The following is a 20,963-nucleotide window of genomic DNA, read 5'->3' on the forward strand; positions in this document are numbered from 1 at the left end:
ATGCTGTTCCTTGCAAATGGCCACACAGGAACACTAAAAAAAACATTACTCTGGTTTTCTATGCAAATATCAAGGAATGGCATCAGAAGATACATTAAAATTTGTCTCAGGGTTGAGCAAATTTTGAAATCAAAGAATTAGTTTCTTTTCAAATGAACCCTTTACCAGCTGTCATTGTCATTTTGAATCAAACTGGTAGGAAGTTTGAATGGCAAAAATTAAATAAATATATATAAATCCATCCAGTCTGTCTATACTTTATGTATAAAAATAATTAATTTTTAATTCCACTTGTTGACATTTTTGAATCACAGTTTTACAGTTAGTTTTAACTCAACTCAATTGGAATTCAAAAGCAATTCTCAATAAAATTGCGAAAGGCACACAACCCTGGAAGGCTGATATGCCATTTCCATAAGATGCAGGCAGTTCACAAATCACTGTGGACTGTGAAATCGAAAACAGATTTAATATACAGGATTTGTGCAATAGCAATGGCTCCTACAGTATATTTATCCATCCTCAGAGAGGCAAAGCATCAAAGCGAGTCATCTGAGGGACATTCAGAGCCCAGGAGAAACTACTGCCGGCGGTTTTTGTTTCCATCCGCTCTCTTGAAGGTCTTCCTAGTGCTGTTATTTGTCACCATGGAGACTGACTCTCTGAGTGTTGCCCTGGTAACAGTTCTGGTTGCCAGCCACCCACTGCTTGGAGCAGAAGAGCCTTTGCACAACCCGCTTTGCTCAGTATTTAGGAAAGGGTTAGTCAGCAGCTTAGCTGTCCAAAACAAATAGCCCAACGTGTCCGTTTGTAAAAAAATAAAACAAAATAAAAAGGAACAAGATCTCAACATTGTATTATTTTGCTTGGATATTATTGGTTTAATTTGAAGACACATCTCATTACTTCTCATTGCTCATTGCAGTTAGTTATTCATCATGCTGGAAGGCTTCGCATTGTTCTGCAGTCACTTATTTCTCAGAAGACATAACTTTTAATGAATAGCCTAAGTGAAATTAAATGAGGATGGCTGTAGGCAGGTGATGAATTTTAGCGGTTTAGCGTCTGGTGCTGCTGTGTAAATGATATCCCAGCTGGGATGAAGAGAAGATGTGGTAAGCGCGGGCCGCCTGTGGAGAGCAGCACCCGCCGCTGCATGGATGGGAGGAAGTCATGTGTAATTTGGATGGCTATGTATACATCCTGTGCCTTGTTTTAGCTGTCGGGAAGCTGCTGTCAGTGGTCTCTTCGCAGATGAGGTGCAGATCCACTCTGTCCTCTCGTGTAAAAGGACATGAACTTCTTAGTGGGACGTCTGTTAGTTAACCCAGAATGAAAATTCTTTCTGCATCCTAGACATACACAGACTACATTGGTTGCGATGGGCTGCAACAAACATTCTTTTTTATAATCGATTAATCTAATGATTTATTGAACAATGAATTGGCAGAATTTTCATTATTTCACAGATTTATCAGAAGGGTTTGATAGATTATTCAGCTTTTACGACTAGTGAAAATATTGAGTTACACACATATTCTATATAGAGCTGCTAAATAACAAGCTGTAGTTCTAACTAAAAGCCACACTGACACTGTTTTTATGTTTGATACTGTAAAGCTGCTTAAAATAATCTTTTGCATAAAGCGATATACAAACAAACATGACGTGTCTTTACTGGATTGCCCACTGCAGATGCGATACTTTCTTAACTGCTATTTTCTCACTTCTGTCATTAGTTTTGTATTTATTTCATTACTGAGAGGAAAGCATGCCGCTTTCAGCAGCGTCAGGGTGTTTGCTAACAGTGAACCATTGCTTGTGTGAATCAAACTTCTTTTTACCCCTGGCTTATGAATGCAAAAGAACTTCCGCCTTCTACTGTTTCGGCTTTGTTTGCACTTCTTATTGTGTGTTCTTCTTTTGGATTGCAGGGAGGGCTGAATAACTCTTGCTTTACAGCATCACACTGGTCAAACTGTGTTATTGTAGGTCCTTACATTTGGTCATATGGAATCAAACAAATATTTGACAAAAAAAGTTTTATTGTCGCATTGTTGATTATTTTGAATAATCATTTCAGCCCTAGATCCCACAAATGTCGTGACCATACACAATGAAGACTGATATTACTTGATAATATACTTGATGTAGCCATTGAGTGCATGCATTAATCAATGTTTTGAATCGATCATGTTTCTTTAGAGCCATGAGGATTCATTTTCCAACCTTTCTTTCCTTTTTGAAGCCCAGTGACTTAATTGTATGGACATTAAATAGCAGAAACATTCTTCATAATATATTTTGTGTTCTATAGAAGTATAAACCCATATGAGTTTGCAAACTTTTCCTTTATGTTTAGTTAGCAGCTCACCAAAGCATTGTCCTGATAGTGTCACCTCACTGAGTAATTCATATTGTGAGATGTGTTTGAGCAATGTTTTGACAAATGATCTCCCAAGATGAAGCATCATTGGCTGCCTACTACTTGTTAACAAGAGGAGACTTCATTAGCTTGGCAGGCTGTAATTGCATAGCTTGTTTATGACATAGCTTGTAAAAAAAACTGCAAAGTTTCTGTCTTCTCTTTAATGTCACACGCCCAACACCACTATGGCTTTGGGCTTTTTCCCAGCCCCTCCTGTTGGCCTGGTTAATGCTCAGTGGATCACAGACCCTTGTTCAGCAGTGATTGCAGAAGCAGAGCTTCATCACAGCAATGTGGTAATGTTTAGGTTATTTCTACGAGCAAGCTGCAGTTCAATACCCCTGTGAATGGTCTGGAATCAAGAGAAGCACAGTTGGAGAGAAGTTGTGAAGTTGCGTGAGAGTGAAGTGATTCATCCTGGCAGACAGAAACCCCCCTACTATGAGTCCGTCAAAATCTCATTCACGCACTTGTTTATGTGAGTGCAGTATTTACAGTATGCTTCATTAATCTGATTGTTTGTCAGGATCCATCATTTATATTAATTAGCTCTTAAATAAAAAAAAAAAATCAGACATGGATCAGTGCTAAAGAAGGTACTTGTTGATCCAAAGTAGTAGGTCTCTGGGAGGGTCCTGTAGCATCTAAAGTCATGATATTGGTTGTAAATGATGATCATGTGGTTGCCTTCTCCAGGGCCTGGATAAGAACAATATTACATTGAAATTACATTGATGTAAACTGTACATTCAGGATTTCATCAATGACCATGTAAGCACAGCTAATGAGAACCTATAAAAACTTGAACTTTGGGTTTTCAGCCATTATGAAAAATACCTCGGTACAACATTTTACTTTAGTCTATTTACCTTTATGTTCATGCAGTAGCTGAGGATGCTTATTTACTTATTTGTTGCACTTTTTAATAAATGTTCTCTCTTTCGAAGTACACTTCTGTCAAAAGTTTAATGTTGGTATTTTAAGCTTGAAAAAATGTTCTCTAAAAAAGTATTTTATGTCTCTAAGGCTGCATATATCTGATCAAAAACACTTAAATATTAAAAATGCTTTTATTCGGTGTTCAGTGTCACATGGTCCTTCGGAAATCATTCTAATATGCTTATTTGGTGCTCAAGAAACATTTCTTAGTATCAACATTGAAAATAGTTGTGGTGCTTTTTTGTTTAAACAGTGATTTGGGGGGATTCTTTAATAAACAGAGATGTCAGAAGACCAACGTTTATTTGAAATAGAAGTTTTTTGTATATTATAAAAGTCTTTACTCTCACTGTCAATTTAATGCATCCTTGCTGAATAAAAATATGAATTTCTTTCCACACACACACACACACACACACACACACACACACACACACACACACACACACACACACACACACACACACACACACACCCTATGGTATTGTATATGGTAGTGTACATATTTTATTTTTAAATTTAGAAATTCTTTCTATATTTATTCCATGCTCTGTAAATTCCTTGCTTTTTCCCATGCCTCATCTTGTTTAGGTGCTGTAACACCTGCGTTCCCCTTAGTATAATGAATGAAATGATCACTTTAGAAGAGTCAGCAGTATAGTCAATTTAATTTCAGCTGCATTGTGGAAACTGATTTCATCTGTTTTCATCACCTCTCCAGATCTACAGCTGGAGCCTGGGACTTCCTCTGTCAGGAGTGAGCTATGGCTAGTAAAATCCCCTCTCCCCGGATGTCTGTCTTGGGTTGTTACGATAATGATCTCATGGGACTTTTTTCTTTTCTTTTTTGAGCATGTGAAAGTGGGGATGATTTACAATTGGGGAGGAATCCTTAAACACATTCACAGACTGCTGATCAGTGCTTTTTGCTGGTCTATTCCATGGAGCCTTTACAGCTGGTCTAAACCTGTCTCATGTAACATTTAATAATTTCCTTCCTGAGTTGATGATATGTTGACAAATTAGCTGATAACTGATTACCATTGCATTGTTAGTGTCAAACAGCAGATATGTGATTAAATGTATTTATGACATAAGGTTGAGGTATAGACTGGTTCTGTTTCATTTTCGCAGCATAAGGATACCATCAAGTTGAACTTTAACCTTTACTTATTTAGAAATGCCTCATGCTGTTATTGTCCTAATTCTGTTCTCATTGTCGCTCTTCCTTTCTCCTCTTTCCTCTTTCAGTCACGTCTTTCTGAATCCACCCCCTCTCTTGTAATTCTTTCACAGCCTCCTTCTCATTCTCGGTGGGAGAGTCCATATGTGAGGAGGATGGGTGGAAGCCCATTTAGTAGAGAGCATGGCTGTTTAAGAGAGGAAAACAGACCCTGCTGAAAGGGCCCTTGTCTACTGCAGTGTGTGTGTGTGTGTGTGTGTATGTGGGTGCATATGTGGGTGCATATGGGGATGTGGCTCTTAAACCATTGCAAACAATTTCACATACTCATATAAACACTCATAAATTAATCGCTGTAGTGAAAGTCTTTGTAGAGATTTGGCCATCTGGTGTCCTGTATCTGTGTTTTCTTTTGGATTGGAGGTGGGAGACAGTAGCTGGGTCAAGGCCACATTTCCTGCTTTGTGATTGAGGGTCCTTCAGTACAAAACTTACATCACAAGCCCAAAATTGTCTCCTTCTAAAAAGGAAGATATTTCCCTATAAGGTGTGATTTGGTGGCCATTAACTGGCAGAACATCTTCTACCAGTTTGTCACCAATTTAAAGTGGTCAGGCTGGTTTTTGTAAGAACTAGCTTGTGACCATCTTAGACCAGCTAGAAATCACATACCCTATCATGTTCCAGTTATAAGTTTGAGAAGGATTTTCCAATAGGGAAAAAATCCTAAAATGTGCAATTTACTCTGCTGTTTCCAGCTAGTCTGTGAACTTGCAATTGTCCCACCAAGGAAAGGGGTGAGATTATTCTCAATCTGATGCCTGGGAATGTCCTTGGAGTGAAGCATTGGCAGTCTGGTTAGTTGAAAAGACAAGTTTTGTTTGCAAACAGTAAGTGCGAAAGATGAGTCAAGTAAATATTGCAGTGGCATTAGACTGCTAAGTGCTGGGAAGACACCTTCATTATGGATGCAGTTTGCAGAGATGAAGGACTTTGCCTGTGATGTGGTGCCTTTGAAGTACTCAAAGTTCCTCAAGAGGAGAGGGGAAATCTTTTTGCATCTTTGAATGGAGGTGTATAGGAGCAAAGAAAGTGAAAGAGAAAAATGTGAAAGATAAATTACACAGGAAAGAGTTGGACAGCAGCACCCAGGGCAGAGAGATGATCAGTCTACAGCTTTAAGCCATACGCTTTGTTTACTTTGTGTTAAAGAAGACATGGCTGTATCTCTCTGTACTATCTCTCTCTCACACACTCTCAGATGTATCCTTAAAGAACTCTGTAACTTTGTGAAAATTTTGTTCTAAAAAAATTGAGCTACCTGCCAAGACGCGTTCTAAGTGAAAGCTGTTTGCCAGCTATTATACTTGCGTTGCAAAAGTCATATTCTTATTCCTTCAAAGTACTTTTGTCTTGTTTTCCAGTTTAAGTGTTTAAACATTTTGGAAACAATAGATGCTATTATTTGAGAAGCAACAGCATATTATATTTAAAATAAATGTGCAGTATTTTGTATAGTGCAGTATTTATATAAGATTCTTTTAATGCTTTTAAGTATAAACAAGTTAAAACAGTAAGATAAAATACACTTATTGTATATTCAAGATGCAGTCAATAAAAACAATTTTTATGGCATGTTGCTTCTCAAGTAAATTTCAAAGATTTTTACTAAACAATAGTCAAAATAGACTATATTGTTTTTATTTAGTGTGCCTTCTAATAGAAGCCAGTTAAGGCAGCATCACGTGTCGTTTGCATATAATGATATCCCAGAATGCGATGCTATGAGTTTAGTTTAAAATGTTTCCAAGATACTGTAGATATCTGCAGATTGTAAACATACATACTGTAATGTTAGCCATCATCTTCTTAAACAGAGCATTTATTATTATTTATGTCACCAACCGTAAAGCAACACACAGCCGTAGCATAGAGAAAAGAAATGATGACTGTATGCAAGTCGATACAACACTCTGGGGCTTAAACAGCTCAGCTTTAATTCTTGAAGTCTGCGCGTATATAGACCCAAACCTTATCAGAACTAACTCCAACAACAAACTATACTATATTTCACAAAAATGTTTTTTTTGCTGTTGTGTCTTTCTTGTGGCGGTGCTGAATAGCTCTATGTGATATGCTGTATATAAAATGTTTCAAATAAGTCACTTATGATGTTCCTTTTTAATTAGAATGCTGTTTTATAAGATAGCTTCCCATTTAGACAGTAAAGCAGCTCCAGTTGTGGTGTTCATTTAGGAGTTGGATATCTTTATATGGAGCTAATCAAAGGGGATGTCCTGTTATGTTAGTTTCTGTGTGCAGTTGCAGGTCAGGCCAACTGGGCATCGCTGCCGGCCGCACCCTGGAGTTCAGTGATGTGGGCAGCGTGAGCATTATTCTGAGTCATAAAGGGGCTTGCCACTTTTTCCATTCTAATCGAATGCCTTAGCTAATGGCCTCCGGACAAATCCTCTCTTCCTAAAAAAACACAGCTTAAACCATTTAAAGCTAGTTAACTGTTCTTAACCAAGCTGAGACCCATTTATCCAATCTTAAAGGGTTAGTTCACCCAAAAAAGTTTTTTTTTCCTTTGGTTTATGAACAACATGAAGGCGAGTGAATTATGAGTTTTCATTCTTGGATGATACATCCCTTTACATTTTTTATAGCAGTACAGTTATCAGAAATGTATCATGCATGCTGTCTATAAACACTTTCATCTATATTAACAGTGACATTTTTCTGTTCTTTTCAATTCAAGCTATAGTTGGTATCTGCATTTTTCATAACATGGTGGCTGATTTATAGCTGGTCTAAGATGATCCTTAGATTCCTTGTACCTGGCTCAACCTGGTTTTTTAACATGCTAGCCAAATATCTTAGTTACAGTTACCAGTTTAAACTGGATTTTCCAACAGGATTACCTCTCTCTCGTTCAAGAATTACTCCTCTTTACAGTCTTCCGCTCTCATACTGTATGTATAAGTCTCTACACAGAATCTGCCCATGGGATGAGTATTTCACTTGAGAGGAATTTCCTGTGCTCTTCATAAAGCAGAATGGAGGCAGAGAATAAAAGACAGAGACTGTGAGAAAGAGAGAGAGGAAATAGGAACTTGGAGCTTCTTTTGTCGCCTTGGCTTGAACTGACTAATTTATACCAGCTTTATATGCACTTCTCTCTTTTCTCTCTCTCTTTCTCATAAAGTGTAAGCCAAGGTCATATTTATATAGGTGACTGGTTTATCACTGAAGCCTGTTGACCTTTGACCTTTCAGGTCTCCACTGGTCATTTTTGGTTCTGTTTACTCTCACACCCACTCAGAAGACTGCAGTGTGTCTTGCTTCTGAGGAGTTTATTTACTTCTTTAGTGTAGTGGTTATCAAACTGAGCTGGTAATCTAAAGGTTGTAGGTTCAAACCCTGTAAGGGGAGATCCAAAGTGTCACATTTGTACCCTTGAGCAAGGTACTTAATTCCTCCATAGTGTTATTCAATATGGTCTGTCCATGAAATGCCTTTTAAAGAATGCTTACTCTAAAAGTTATTTGCAGAAAAAAAGCTTTATGAAGAAATTGAAATGTTTAAGTTTGATTTTTAGTTTTACTTTATGCAAATTATCAGTGACATTATGCAGTTTGTTGATGGTTGTTTGCTCCCAAAGATTAGCAGGTGCATATAAGAAGTTAATTATGTCAGCTTTAGAAAAACAACATATTGTTATTATTTAAACATTATTATTATTATTATTATGAATTTTTGATATATCTAACTAAAATTGTAAACATTAATAAGCAGTGCTAATCACTTCTATGTCAGTTTTAATCAAATTATTTAATAATGTATTATTTTACTGGTACAAATGCACTTTTAAAATGAATTAAAAAACATCATTACATATATTTGTGATCGAATAATTTATTATTTCTGGTATATTTAAATGTTTTATATGAATTGAATAAACAGTTCAAATATGTTTGTTTATTTGTGAGTATAAGATGTGATATATTAGTATATTAATTCACTGGTACATTTAAACACATTTTTATGTAAAGTGGTTTTATTTATTTTCATTTTGTATTAATAGATTTGGGTATTTTTGCCCTTTTCATCAACTGATGAAGATTTTTTATTGCATTCTATGCTAATAGCAATGCAATGGATTCATGCACAGGGTAGTTATGTAAATATTGTCCTTTCTTCTGCCGGATAGAAGTGTTGCATAACTGTGATATGGTTGCCAAATATCCTGTCCAGTTATAATATAAGAGAATGGGCAAGAGGCTGGAGCATGTTTTCAAATGGACAGGTTACACTGAAAACATTGTTTTGTTCCAGCTTGATTTTACACGTGGATGCACATAGTTATTTTAGAAAATAGAGTTATTTTATAATTAACAACTGTAGTATAGTGTAGTCTCACAAATGAATAATAGTCATGCAGTGGTAATGCTTGTGGGCCTTTTGGGTGTTACAGAGCTTCCACAGAGCTGCGGTTGAATTATATTTTCTCTTGTCATGTCTGCCATGTGGCCTGACATCATCCTCTGGCTCCTTGGAGTTTTTTTCCGCAGCTCTCAGGCTCGACTGTGGGCCATTTGTCAGTCTTGATGTTGATCTCTTCAGGGCTGTATCTCAAAAATGGCAGGACTCCAGGCGATGAGATTCATGAAGATCCCAAATCCCACTGTCATTGCTTACAGTGATTCTGCTATACTTCTGTTTCACACGTTATTTATTTATTTTTGTCATACAACCCACATAATGGACCAGTAGCTTTCAAACATTTAAATGCCATGGACCTCCATAATTCCCACTGGGAAGGATCACATTTAAATATATAAGGGCGGGCAGCTATAGCTGGTTATATATGATTATATGATTGTGTGTGTGTGTGTGTGTATTTAAAAAATATATTAATTGTAATGTTATTATTCTTACTTCTTGATTTACTTTTTTTTAAACCCCTATAATAGAAAAAAAAGTAGGTAACTGAGAGGAGTAACTGTTGAATGGAGTGACTTCATCTATTTAACTAAAGTGGACATTTCTAACTCATCACATCAAGCTTAAGTCTTAGTGAGAGACGTCTAATACCTGCTGATAACGTCTGACTACAGTAACATTGACCATCTGCTGTCCAGGAGGCTCTTAGTTAGAGTCAAACTAATTGAAGGTTCCTAACAAGATGCTTCCAAAATTAAACCTGCAATATCTCTTTATAAAGGGATCTATCTATCTATCTATCTATCTATCTATCTATCTATCTATCTATCTATCTATCTATCTATCTATCTATCTATCTATCTATCTATCTATCTATCTATCTATCTATCTATCTATCTGTCTGTCTGTCTGTCTGTCTGTCTGTCTGTCTGTCTGTCTGTCTGTCTGTCTGTCTGTCTGTCTGTGGCATGCTAATTTTTTTTTTTTTTGCTTTTAGATTTGCTTTTTCAGACAGATATGTGAATATTTTTCTAATTAAATCCTCTAATTAATTCTGTGCTGTTCATAACTTCTAATAATCATGAGCCTGGGTAATTTCACTTCTGAGCGTCAATGATGAATAAAAACTAACTGGATAATCTTCCAGGGATTTTAGCCGGAATCTATAATGTTTGGCCCATTTTTCCATTTCTCTGATCGACTTTGGCACTTTGTTTTGATATTTGAGAGCCAGGGCTTGACCAGAATGGGCTTGACAAGATTGATTTTTGTTATAAATACGGCAGTTTCAATACATGCTCTCTTCCATCTCACTTAGCAGCTGTGTACGGACAACACAGTCGCTTTCCAGTTGAAATGCCCAAAAGTGAAGAGACATCCAGCAGCCTTTTGGGAATAGAAGAATGTTTTTAAGAGGGAGTGAGTGGTATTTGTGGTGTGGCCACTAGTCTGTGTGTAATCTTGTTATCCTGCTTAATAGAGACAAGATACAACCCTGCCGAGAATCACTTGTTTGACAAGTCTTATAAATGCTTTAGTTCCAGTGCGGCTGTGTTTGCGTTCAGTGATTACCTCAACCGTCAATGTAGTGTTGAGTGCACTTCAGTTGGCAGGAGTCATGAAATATTTACTGTCCCTCTTACTCAGGGTCAAATCGTATAAGCTGTCCCAGGTGGCCTGGGTGCAGGTTTTTTTTTTTCCCAGCGTAATGTTTATCATGAAAGTGAGGTAGAATTGCTGTGCCTGTATCAATTGACCCAGTCACAAGTTTTTTTTTTTTTTTTTTACAGAAAATGAACTAATTCCCATAGGTTATATTTAGCACTATGTAACATTTAGTTTTAACGTATTGTTTATTGAACTGTTGTATAAAAGCAAATATCAAGTTCGCAGTCGGTTTGAATGTCAACACAGCTGTGAGTCGGTCAGTGATATTAGGAACAACTCTTGTTTGTGTGATTTCTTTTTTTTTTTTTTAAATATAATGCTTTTGTCTAAAGCAATTTATAGTAGTCAGTAATGTTGGAGTTTGTCTTTGTTTTTCTGAATTCACGCTATAGAGTTTCACAATGTTTCATTTTATGATCCCATTGACACTAGGCTAAACCAACATGTTTGAAAAACTTACTGCGTGGTTGCAAATCTGTGCATGTGTCCTTTAGACTTTAGATCCTAGTGTCTCTTGCTGTAAATCAATTTGTCAAAGCAAACCATACGAGTCAGGTGTATCTGTAAAACAATGACCCGTGGCTCTTGGTTGGAGAGGTGATTCTTTCACACCCTGTTAAGAGATTAAGGTCAGTGTAGTTGTTCTACAGAATTAGTGTCCAGTTCATGCACATCAAGGGTCAGATCTATCCCATACTTCTCAGGGATTATATTGAGTGGTCAGTGCTTTAGAAAAGTACTAATCCAAGTTGACCATAAGGTGGGCCAGACAGCAGTCAACACTACTGATTTTTATAGTCATTTTGTTTATAATTCATTATACAGGAATATTAAATATTGTTATTTTATATTGTGTTATGAAATGAGTTGAACAGCGGTCACATTTCATGCAAAATGTCTTCGGCCGTGATACTTCTCCCCTCTACTGCAATGCTACAAAACTGCTTGAAAGGTAGTCATACAGTGTTTTTATTTTTTATTTTTTATTTTTAAATCTTTAATTTCAGTGCGATTTTAGTTGTCCCATATCAATCTTCTATTGGTCACAAATCTTTACGTAATATGAATTTGCAGGTCAGAGTTCACCAAACTTGTAAATAAAAAGAAAAGTATAATGTGACAACTCCTTCACACTCTGATTTGGCTCATTGCCCCATTACTAGGTGTTCATTTAAATAACCCACTCAAATTTTAATTTCGAAGTCTATCAGAGTTTGTGTAACATCATATGAATGTGAATAACTGTTCAAGCCAGTCGAGATCTCGACTTTTAACCAGCCAGAGCGTCTGTTTTTGTGCCTGTGCAGTTATTATGTGATTGTGTGCAGTTAACCTGCATGTATTGATTAAAGGCCCAGATGACAGCCCCTTTATGTTAATGAATGCCTTGTTTCTTTTTCTGCTTGGATCTCAAGAGCTTCACTGGTGAAACACCTCGACCTCTATATATTCATCCATCCACACGCGCTCGAGACCAATTAGTCGAATGTAGATGCGCTCGCTGGCTGGTTTGGAGAAAAACTTCTTCTGTCTTGGCAAAAAGCTTAATTAGTGTGTGAATACAACCGCTGTGTTATTTTGCCCTAATGTCTAGAACCCAAGGTTTTTCACTTTCACAAGTCACTTTACTTAGGGCCATTGCTTGAACACACAGTAGTGGTGTGACTCTTTGGTTAGACAGTGAATCAATTCAGTTCACAGTTAATTGGGTTCTTAGTTGGATTCAGGAATGATTTAGTTTGATCTAATTCACAAAGAAATAAACAACTTCGAAAAACTTCAAAAATCCATGATTTAAGATTGATGCATTTGCATTGGAAAGATTTGTAATTGATATGTAATTAAAAAAGTGTATTGTTACACTTTTTTTTTTAATTGGCAGAACTGTGCAGAAATGATTTTAGATATGGTGAAATGTTTTAAATAGAGTGCAAATTAGCCTAAATATTTATGAGGTTGGTTGTCTCACATCCCATGGCCTGGGACAATATTCCCAGTAGTCATTTCACAGTCAATGGCTCTGCCTTGGTGTTTTTGTTGTTGGATTTTGGAATGCCAAAGAAAATAAATTAATAATACACACACACACACACACACACACACACACACACACACACACACATATATACATATATATATATATATATATATATATATTGGAATTTCAAATTACATTTATTGTAGCCTGTATTCTTGAGATAAATCAGAGACATATCTAGGTACAGCTCTACAAAGTACACGCCAGAGACATCCGACCCCGGATTAAACAGACAGATATACATGAAAGCATGCTCTCTGACTCATTTGTGATTTGTGTTTTAACATTGAACAGCAAACAGAGAAACCTTGTTTTACCTTCAGCTTTCTCACTGTAAGATTAGACAACAGCATCAAAGACAACATCTTTTTCAGAAGACAGGAAAGGCCTAAATCGACACTCGATGACAAATACACCAGCTTTGTAAGCAGAAGTGTGTGATATAATGAATAGTCTGACATCTCAGGGTCTCAGGTGGGATGCCTCACAGTTTGCTCTTGTTTGGCGGTGCTTGAGGCTGTGGATGGAGGGGGGATTAGATCCACGGTGCAGCTGCTGTTTGCTGGTTTGTTGGATTAGAGGATGTCTCTCCTCCTCACACTCACCCCACAGGAGGGCTAACCTTAGGGCAGCTAGTCCGCCTCGACATAGTCTGGAGATAATGTGGGATGCAATAGCCATCAGGCTAATTAGAATTGATCCACCATAACAGAGGCATGGTTCAGGCTATATACATGAGCATCTGCTGTCAGGATGCTGTGATAGGTGGGACTAGGAAAGATTATGACTAGATCCTGCTTGGATGGGGATGGACCTGTTGTTCTAATGACTGAGATATATTCTAAGGGATCTGGCTTTATGTTCAACACTTCATGTTCAATTATTGCTTGATGTACAACACCTCAGGTTCGATTATTGCCAGACAGTTGACACTTTTATTGGGAAGGATTTTTTTTACTTAAATGTCATATAAGTATTATTTCATATAATATCATACTATTTGTTGTATGTCATGTGTTGTACTGTAAGTCATCAAAGACAGACAACACTTGAGCTATTCATTTATATATTGAAATAACATTTATCTAAATAACATTGCTTTTTCAAAAGTATCTGTTTATATGGTAAAATTTTTATTTGAAGTATTTAATAATATTTCAATATAATGATTAATTTATATATCAAATAATATGCATGTATGTATGTATGTATGTACATATTTATTTATGTCTGTGTATGTATGCATTTATTTAAATAATATTCATTTATTTATTTATTTATTGGGTTTATTCACCCAAGTATGTTATTTCATCATACTCAAAACCCTCAATTAGCATGACTCAAGTACTGACTACTTCTGACAAGCATTGTGTCTGTTTGTTGCAAGGCATTGATTATGAATGTTGTTGTTGAGATGACAAAATATTTTACACTTTTATGTAGAAGTTATTTTAAAAGAGAATTCATTGTGGCAATATTTTATCTTTAAGGCAACATAGTTTGTGATTTGTGATTTCCTCAAACTGGTGCTGCTTTAGCACTACATACAGTGTTAGCATTTTTGAAATTCAGTTTTTATTTAAATCATTTTTTCATTACAAATTCATTTATTCTCTGAAACACAAAAGGCAATGTTTAGTTCTGCATGAACTGTCCTTTTAAGGAGAATAGCGCCACCTCTGTTTCTAATAGACATTATGTTATAAGAAAATGTAAATCCTGTATCCTGTAAATCAGAATACAGCTTAAGACTCTATTAGGGAAGGCGTTCAGGAAAACAATGCAAATCAGCACTCAGACAAACAAGAGCGCCCATGATTGTTCTACATGGCTCAGACATATGTGTTTTTGAATTAGCATGGCCCACCCTCATTCTACTCCATGCGGCGCTGGCACACCACACACGGCTAAACCCATCAGACATGCTATTTCGGGAAGGCAGACGCCCATGTTACCAAGGAAGTGCATGAAAATAAGCGGGCCTCAGAGCCTTGGAAGCTTTAAGCATGAAAGAAGATTCATTCAGCGGTCGGGGGATAACCATCCGTAGTGAGGTTTGGGGTGGGGTTTTTAGGAGGGTTAGAGGGTTCTCTGCCCCTCTGTTTGTGTGCAGTGCCTTTAGAATCCCACATTTGTGAAGATAATGATGAAGGGAGAGAGCATGAACAGCCGAAGGGGGGAGATGAGTGAAGACAAATCTTTGTTCTGCCCTAATAATGACGGTCAGCAAAGAGAGAGAGAGAGAGAGAGAGAGAGAGAGGGAGAGAGAGAGAGGGAGAGAGAGAGGGAGAGAGAGAAATGGGCTGAGGAAAATGATAAGAAATCAGTGTTTTGAAGGAATAACTCAACTAAAAATTAGTATTTGGTCATAATTTACTCACCCTCATGTCTTTACAAATCTGTATCAATGTTGTTTTTGGTAACTGCTTTTTTTCTTATTTTTTCTTTTTTTTTACATGCAACACAAAAAAAGCTCAAGCTCCAAAAAAAAGAAAAAGACATAGATACAGCCATAAATGCCATGGTCCATATTACTTGTGATCTATATTCCATGTTTCTCAAAGATAACGGTAATCTGGGTTTGAAATTACATGAGGTTGAGTGAAAAAAAAAGACAAACTATCCCAATTCAACAAATGGGGCATTGTTATACCATCCAGGTGAAAAAAAACTGACTTTAAATCATTGATGGTTCTGACCCAATATAGGATCAGAAGACTATGGTTGGTCTGTGTAAATGTGCCTCGTTCACCCCCACTAGTGATCAAAGAGCTTATTAGAGAACTTATTACATTATTGTGAGTCAGTCAATGGAGGGAGTCAATATTGAGGCCATCTGAACACCAGCTACTGTCATATTTCCAATCAAAGTTTCCTGTCTGCATTGCTCTGTTTTTTTTGTTTTCATATGGTCTGTGACAGTAGTGGCCAACTTGGGAATACTTGGGGAAGAGATAACTTCTTTAGAGCAGAAAAAACTGAGAAGAAGTAAAGATTAAATACATTGGAGTTCCTAGCTTTGTAAAACTAACATTTAAAAGTGCCTAGCTTTGTAAAACTAACATTTAAAAGTGTTTTTTAGTAGCACTGAGATGGATCTCTTGATAGGCTCTTGATAATTAAAGGGGGGGGGGGGGGGGGGGGGGTGAAATACTCGTTTTAACTCAATATCCTGTTAATCTTGAGTACCTATAGAGTAGTACTGCATCCTTCATAACTCCAAAAAGTCTTTAGTTTTATTATATTTATAAGAGAAAGATAGTCTGTACCGTTTTTTCCCGGAAAAACACGAGCGGCTGAAGGTGTGACGTGTGGGCGGAGCTAAAGAATCACGAGCACCAGTAGGCTTTTGCGTTGAGAGCTGGAAGCTGTGACATTACCGTGAGGAAAAAACCATCATCCAAAACAAACCATGGCTAACAGTCAGATTCAGCATATATTTATGATCCAGAATCAGATCCCGAGACTGAAATTGAACAAGAGCAGCAGCATCAAATACTACAGCAGGACGTATCTTATTGAAACTGTATATATTTGCTTAGCGGTTTTGGAAAATCACTAAGTTCCACTTTATGTCGTCTTTTTATTCATATATATATTTTTTTTAAGGTGTACATGTGGAAAGTGCAGTTTGATGGCAACATCGCATGTTGTTTACCTGATGTTCTTACGCGCCGATAGCTAAGTTAATAACACAGAGATATTTGAAGCAGTTTTACTCACCGCCTGCGGTTCCAACACGCGTGACCCTTTTTCGTTGGGACTGCATTATCCTTAAGAAATAAACAATACGCAAATCCGGCGTCGAACTGGGCCTTGTTTGTAAAACAAGCATCTTCGAAATGCAGGGAACAAACAAAAACACTTGCACAACTCCGTTGATGCTCTGTAAAAATAAACTCCATCCACTGGTCCCTTAATGCTGTTTTTTTTTTTTGGTAATCTGTGCAGGGTTGTCTTGCCCTGGCAACCAAAAACACACTTCTTTTGTGACATTTCGGTCTCTCGCTCTGATCAGTGACAGGTCTTCCGGCAGAAGTGCCCTCAGGACCCATATAAGGAAATTCCGCTCCATCTAACGTCACACAGAGCCATACTCGAAAAAAACTTTCCGAAACCTGTGACAAACCATTTGCAACAAAAATACTCCTTCAAACGTACAACTTAATTTTTGAAACTTTGTCCATGTTTAGCATGGGAATCCAACTCTTTAACAGTGTAAAAAACTCAGTATGCATGAAATAGCATTTCACCCCCCCTTTAAAGTACAGTTCTGAACACAATTAATGCCAAAGAGCATGGGAAGAAAACATATTTTACACAGTAGATCGCTTGATGCATAATTCATACATACTTAAGCTTTGAAGGTCTTCTCATGCTCCTCATGGTTAGCTGTAAAACTCAGTGGTGTATAAATTACCTGAAAGCCATACTCAAGTAAAAGTACAGATATCTGGCCAGAAAATGACTTTGGTAGAAGCTGAAGTCACCGTTTAGAATATCACTTGAGTAAAAGTCTTAAAGTATGTGATATTTATTGTACCTAAGTATGATTTTTTTACATACTGTATACTAAACATAATTTAGGATTGAAAGTAAAAGTTAAAGTATTTGCAAAATGGAAAAGGAGCAAATATTTGTATATAATTGTCATACACAGCTTGAGCAGCAAGATTGTGTTCAGTTTGAACTCTTTCTTCCATTTTGTATCTTTGGGTAAGATTAGGATGCACTTCATCCGGTATAGTGTCTTTCATTCCAATATCTGATCTGAAATAGCATTTAGATATATTTACACAGTTTAATGTATCTCAGATGGGACATGGATGCATTTACCTGCAGATACAGATGTATAAATAATGTTTTGTTTTAAACAAAACGCTGAATACTGATCTTTGAAACGATTTCAAACATGAAAAAACGTATAGTCAAAGAGCTATACCTGCACGACTAGAATCATCCCAGGATGTTTAAAAAATGGTTATAAAGTGGACTTAATTGCCTTAAAAGGAGCTTTTGACATTTGATGTTCAGCTACTCGACCAATGGTGTGAGTTTGGGGAGGGGCTTTGTGTTTGTGTGGACAATATCTGATTGAAGACAGTGGAGTGTGCAGTAGGAGTGTTTGGGAAAACCTGTTTGGAAACTATCATTATCTTTAAATGTTAAAATATTGTAGAAAAAGCTTTCATTGCCTTTGTGCAATGTCATTCTTTGTTTTGTTTTTTTGCACATTGTAACTTAAGAGCATCTGCGCTTTTTTCTGGAACATTCTGCTCACTCACTGATTCATACATTTATTACTTCTACTCTTGCTTACAGTCTATCAGCCTGTTAATTATATTACCATCTCAGTCACACACACACTCCCACTCTCTCTCTCTCTCTCTCTCTCTCTCTCACACACACACAGCCTTACCCCTCGCTCATACAACACTCCCACTTGCTGGAAGGCGGCAGTATGAACAGCGCATACTAAACTCACACATGTGCATCTCTGGCCATTGACGAGGAACGTGTATTGTAGCTGTCGAGGTCACGTGACCGAAACGAGGGAACTCTGAGGACACCTTGAGCTCACCTGCCACATTTCTTTCCTCTTCTCTCTCTCTCTCCAGGTTCATCTGTGTTTCTCCCTCTTCCTCTGTGCTACACACTAAAGAACAGGATCCTACACGCAGATCTCATCAGGTAGGCTATTTATCCTTTTTTCTGGCTTTTCTTTCTGTCTCTCTCCTGTTCTCTGCCTGCCTGCTCGCCGTGCCGCAGAGATGCTGCGTCATTGTGTGATACGCTCTGGCACATAAGGTGTGTGAGAATCTGACAGGCTGATACGGGCAGGACCGGCATTCTGATTTCTCCTAACAGCCCCTTGTATCTTTACATTTCCTTCTTTTCTTTCTAGCTACTATCAGTTTTTTTAAATTATTTTGTGAATTATCACTTCATTGATTATGTGTCTATTGTCTGTGCATTTTTTTCTGCAGGTTTTGAGCATCTCTGTACCTGTTAAGTATAGTTATGCTCTCATAGCTCTATATGTTATATATATTGAAGCAGATGTGTGTCATGTAATTTTGTGTGTGTGCCGGGCGGGATAACATGCTAGCTGGATTCAGGGTGACGTGATGTTGCCTGTCTAGACACCTGCCATTAGCATCACCAGACTGTCCAGATACATAACGGTGATGGTGGCAGTGATTTAATGATGGTGTAGGTCACCAGGGTTGGGTGATAAATCACAGCATGAGCAATTTTATATCATAGTTACTGTATATATATATATATATATATATATATATATATATATATATATATATATATATATATATATATATATATATATATATATATGTATGAAAAAAATATACTTAATATGCTGTAGTTTGTTAATATATATGTATATGTTTCTTTTTTATTTAAATTCTTTCAATTAATTCAATAAATAAATGTATAAATAAATGGGCACATTAATGTGTTATTATCACGCTAAAGCATTAATTAATTAATTTCAACAATTATTTTATCACGCATTAATGCAGTGTTTTTATTATTATAATTTTTTATATTATTATTTATTATGTTTTTATAAAAGTTAATACAACCAACCAATACTTTAAAATATCTGACAATTTTTTTTTTTTTTTTACAAAAATCACAAACTTTTATGTACCATTTGTCCAAACCCAACGAACAAAATATGTAATTTGTCATCCTATCAAATGAACATGCTATATTTTCAATTGGCTCTAAATGGACAACTGTTCGATTAATCATACACTCAACACAAGAAATGCAGTTTTCCTAAGCGCTTACACTTTTATCACAATTGCTTCAGAGTAATAATAAAAGGGAAACTATAAAAAGAGCAAGAACAAATATGGGGGGGGGGGGGTAAAAATTTTCTGAGGTGTGCAATTATTTTCAGGGACACACACGGCGAACATAGTTCCAGGCAGCTCTCTTGACCGCATTACAGGTCCATATCACTTCGCATAGTTAACTGTAAAAATGGTCACACAGTTTGCACAAAAAGGTGTTGTCAGCACTGCCCAGATGATTTGATCAGTTAGCCTATATAGAGTAGCAACTTTAAAGGCTACACATGACATTTCTCACTAGTGAGGTATTAATGTTTAGTGAGGTTTAGAGACGCTGCTACAGAACACTGTTGAGGGACTCACAGAGGTAGCCTAATTCACACAAGTTCTCTCTCTCTCTCTGTCTCTTTCTTTCTCTTTCTCTAAGTGTATCTGTCTCTCTTGCTCTCTTTCTAATAACTTCATTAATAACTGCATTAGAATGCTATCAACGGCTCAAGCCTCCATTACAAGCTTTAAAATGACATTTTGGTACTAGCAAAAGAGGCACTGGATGAAATGCAGAGGAAATAATCCTACTCACAATAGCGATTTAAGTACAAAAACCAGACAAATCCCTTTAAATATATCATTTGATCAATGTCTTGAGGTGTGGTAACCGTAGTATAAGTGGAATAATTGATTCTGGGCCATGGAATTAATAGAAATCAATTATTCCTTATGTAGGCTATATAAAGACTGATCTGTAGTTATTAGAAAAAAAGGTTGTTTGCATTTCTCGCTGCTAAAGGTGGCACAAACAGATTTTACATTTAACGGTGCAATTCGTTTTTTTTTCCTCATGAGTAATAGCAGGTGTTGGTGTTGAAACGATTTTTATTGAGTTTAGACATACACAATATTTGTAAAACAAAACTCCCCGTTGAAGAATTGCAGTAAACATATATTTTCGTTAGCATATTCGTGCATATACAACTGAATTTGTTCAAATGAGATATGTTGAATGCCAATAATAATTTCATTTCAGAGCTGTTCTTATGCTGTAGCACAGGAGAAGATTATCAGTAAAAAACAACAACTTGGCTTTATCTTAGAAATAGACTGACATTTAATATTGGTTTGGACTTGAAATATAGTTCAAAACTTGTATGAACTGCATTTATGGTGCTTTTTGCACATCCAGCCATTGCACATTATATATTGTTATGCCGCCAAACTCTATGAGTTGCAGTAATCACTCTGTAGTTGTACTGGACGACTGACTGATCTCAGAATCTCACAAGAGACCATTTTTGAGGAAGAGATATTGACCAGAGAGTTCTTGGTTTATATTGTTGTTGAACTCCATCTTTTTTTTCTTTGCCCACCCCTTTACTAATCTTTTTGTCATGACAAAAAGCATGTGTCATATGCAACGTGACCTTTTCTCATCCATTTATC

General features: G+C 36.7%; 1 protein-coding gene across 13 annotated transcripts in view; it reads left to right on the top strand.

Annotated features, from left to right (window-relative positions):
* The window catches only part of map2 (microtubule-associated protein 2), a 99,891-nt gene that overhangs the window by 19,340 nt on the left and 59,588 nt on the right, over positions 1-20,963 (top strand). For 12 of the 13 annotated variants that reach the window (XM_052565141.1, XM_052565144.1, XM_052565146.1 and 9 more), the window contains exon 1: positions 18,145-18,393. The gene's annotated coding sequence lies outside the window, so the exon portion shown is untranslated. Of the gene's footprint in view, positions 1-18,144; positions 18,394-20,963 lie in introns of those variants that run through there. The other variant, XM_052565142.1, reaches the window with a different exon arrangement.

The sequence above is a fragment of the Carassius gibelio genome, chromosome B9 (assembly GCF_023724105.1).
Source record: "Carassius gibelio isolate Cgi1373 ecotype wild population from Czech Republic chromosome B9, carGib1.2-hapl.c, whole genome shotgun sequence".
Classification (NCBI taxonomy): domain Eukaryota; kingdom Metazoa; phylum Chordata; class Actinopteri; order Cypriniformes; family Cyprinidae; genus Carassius; species Carassius gibelio.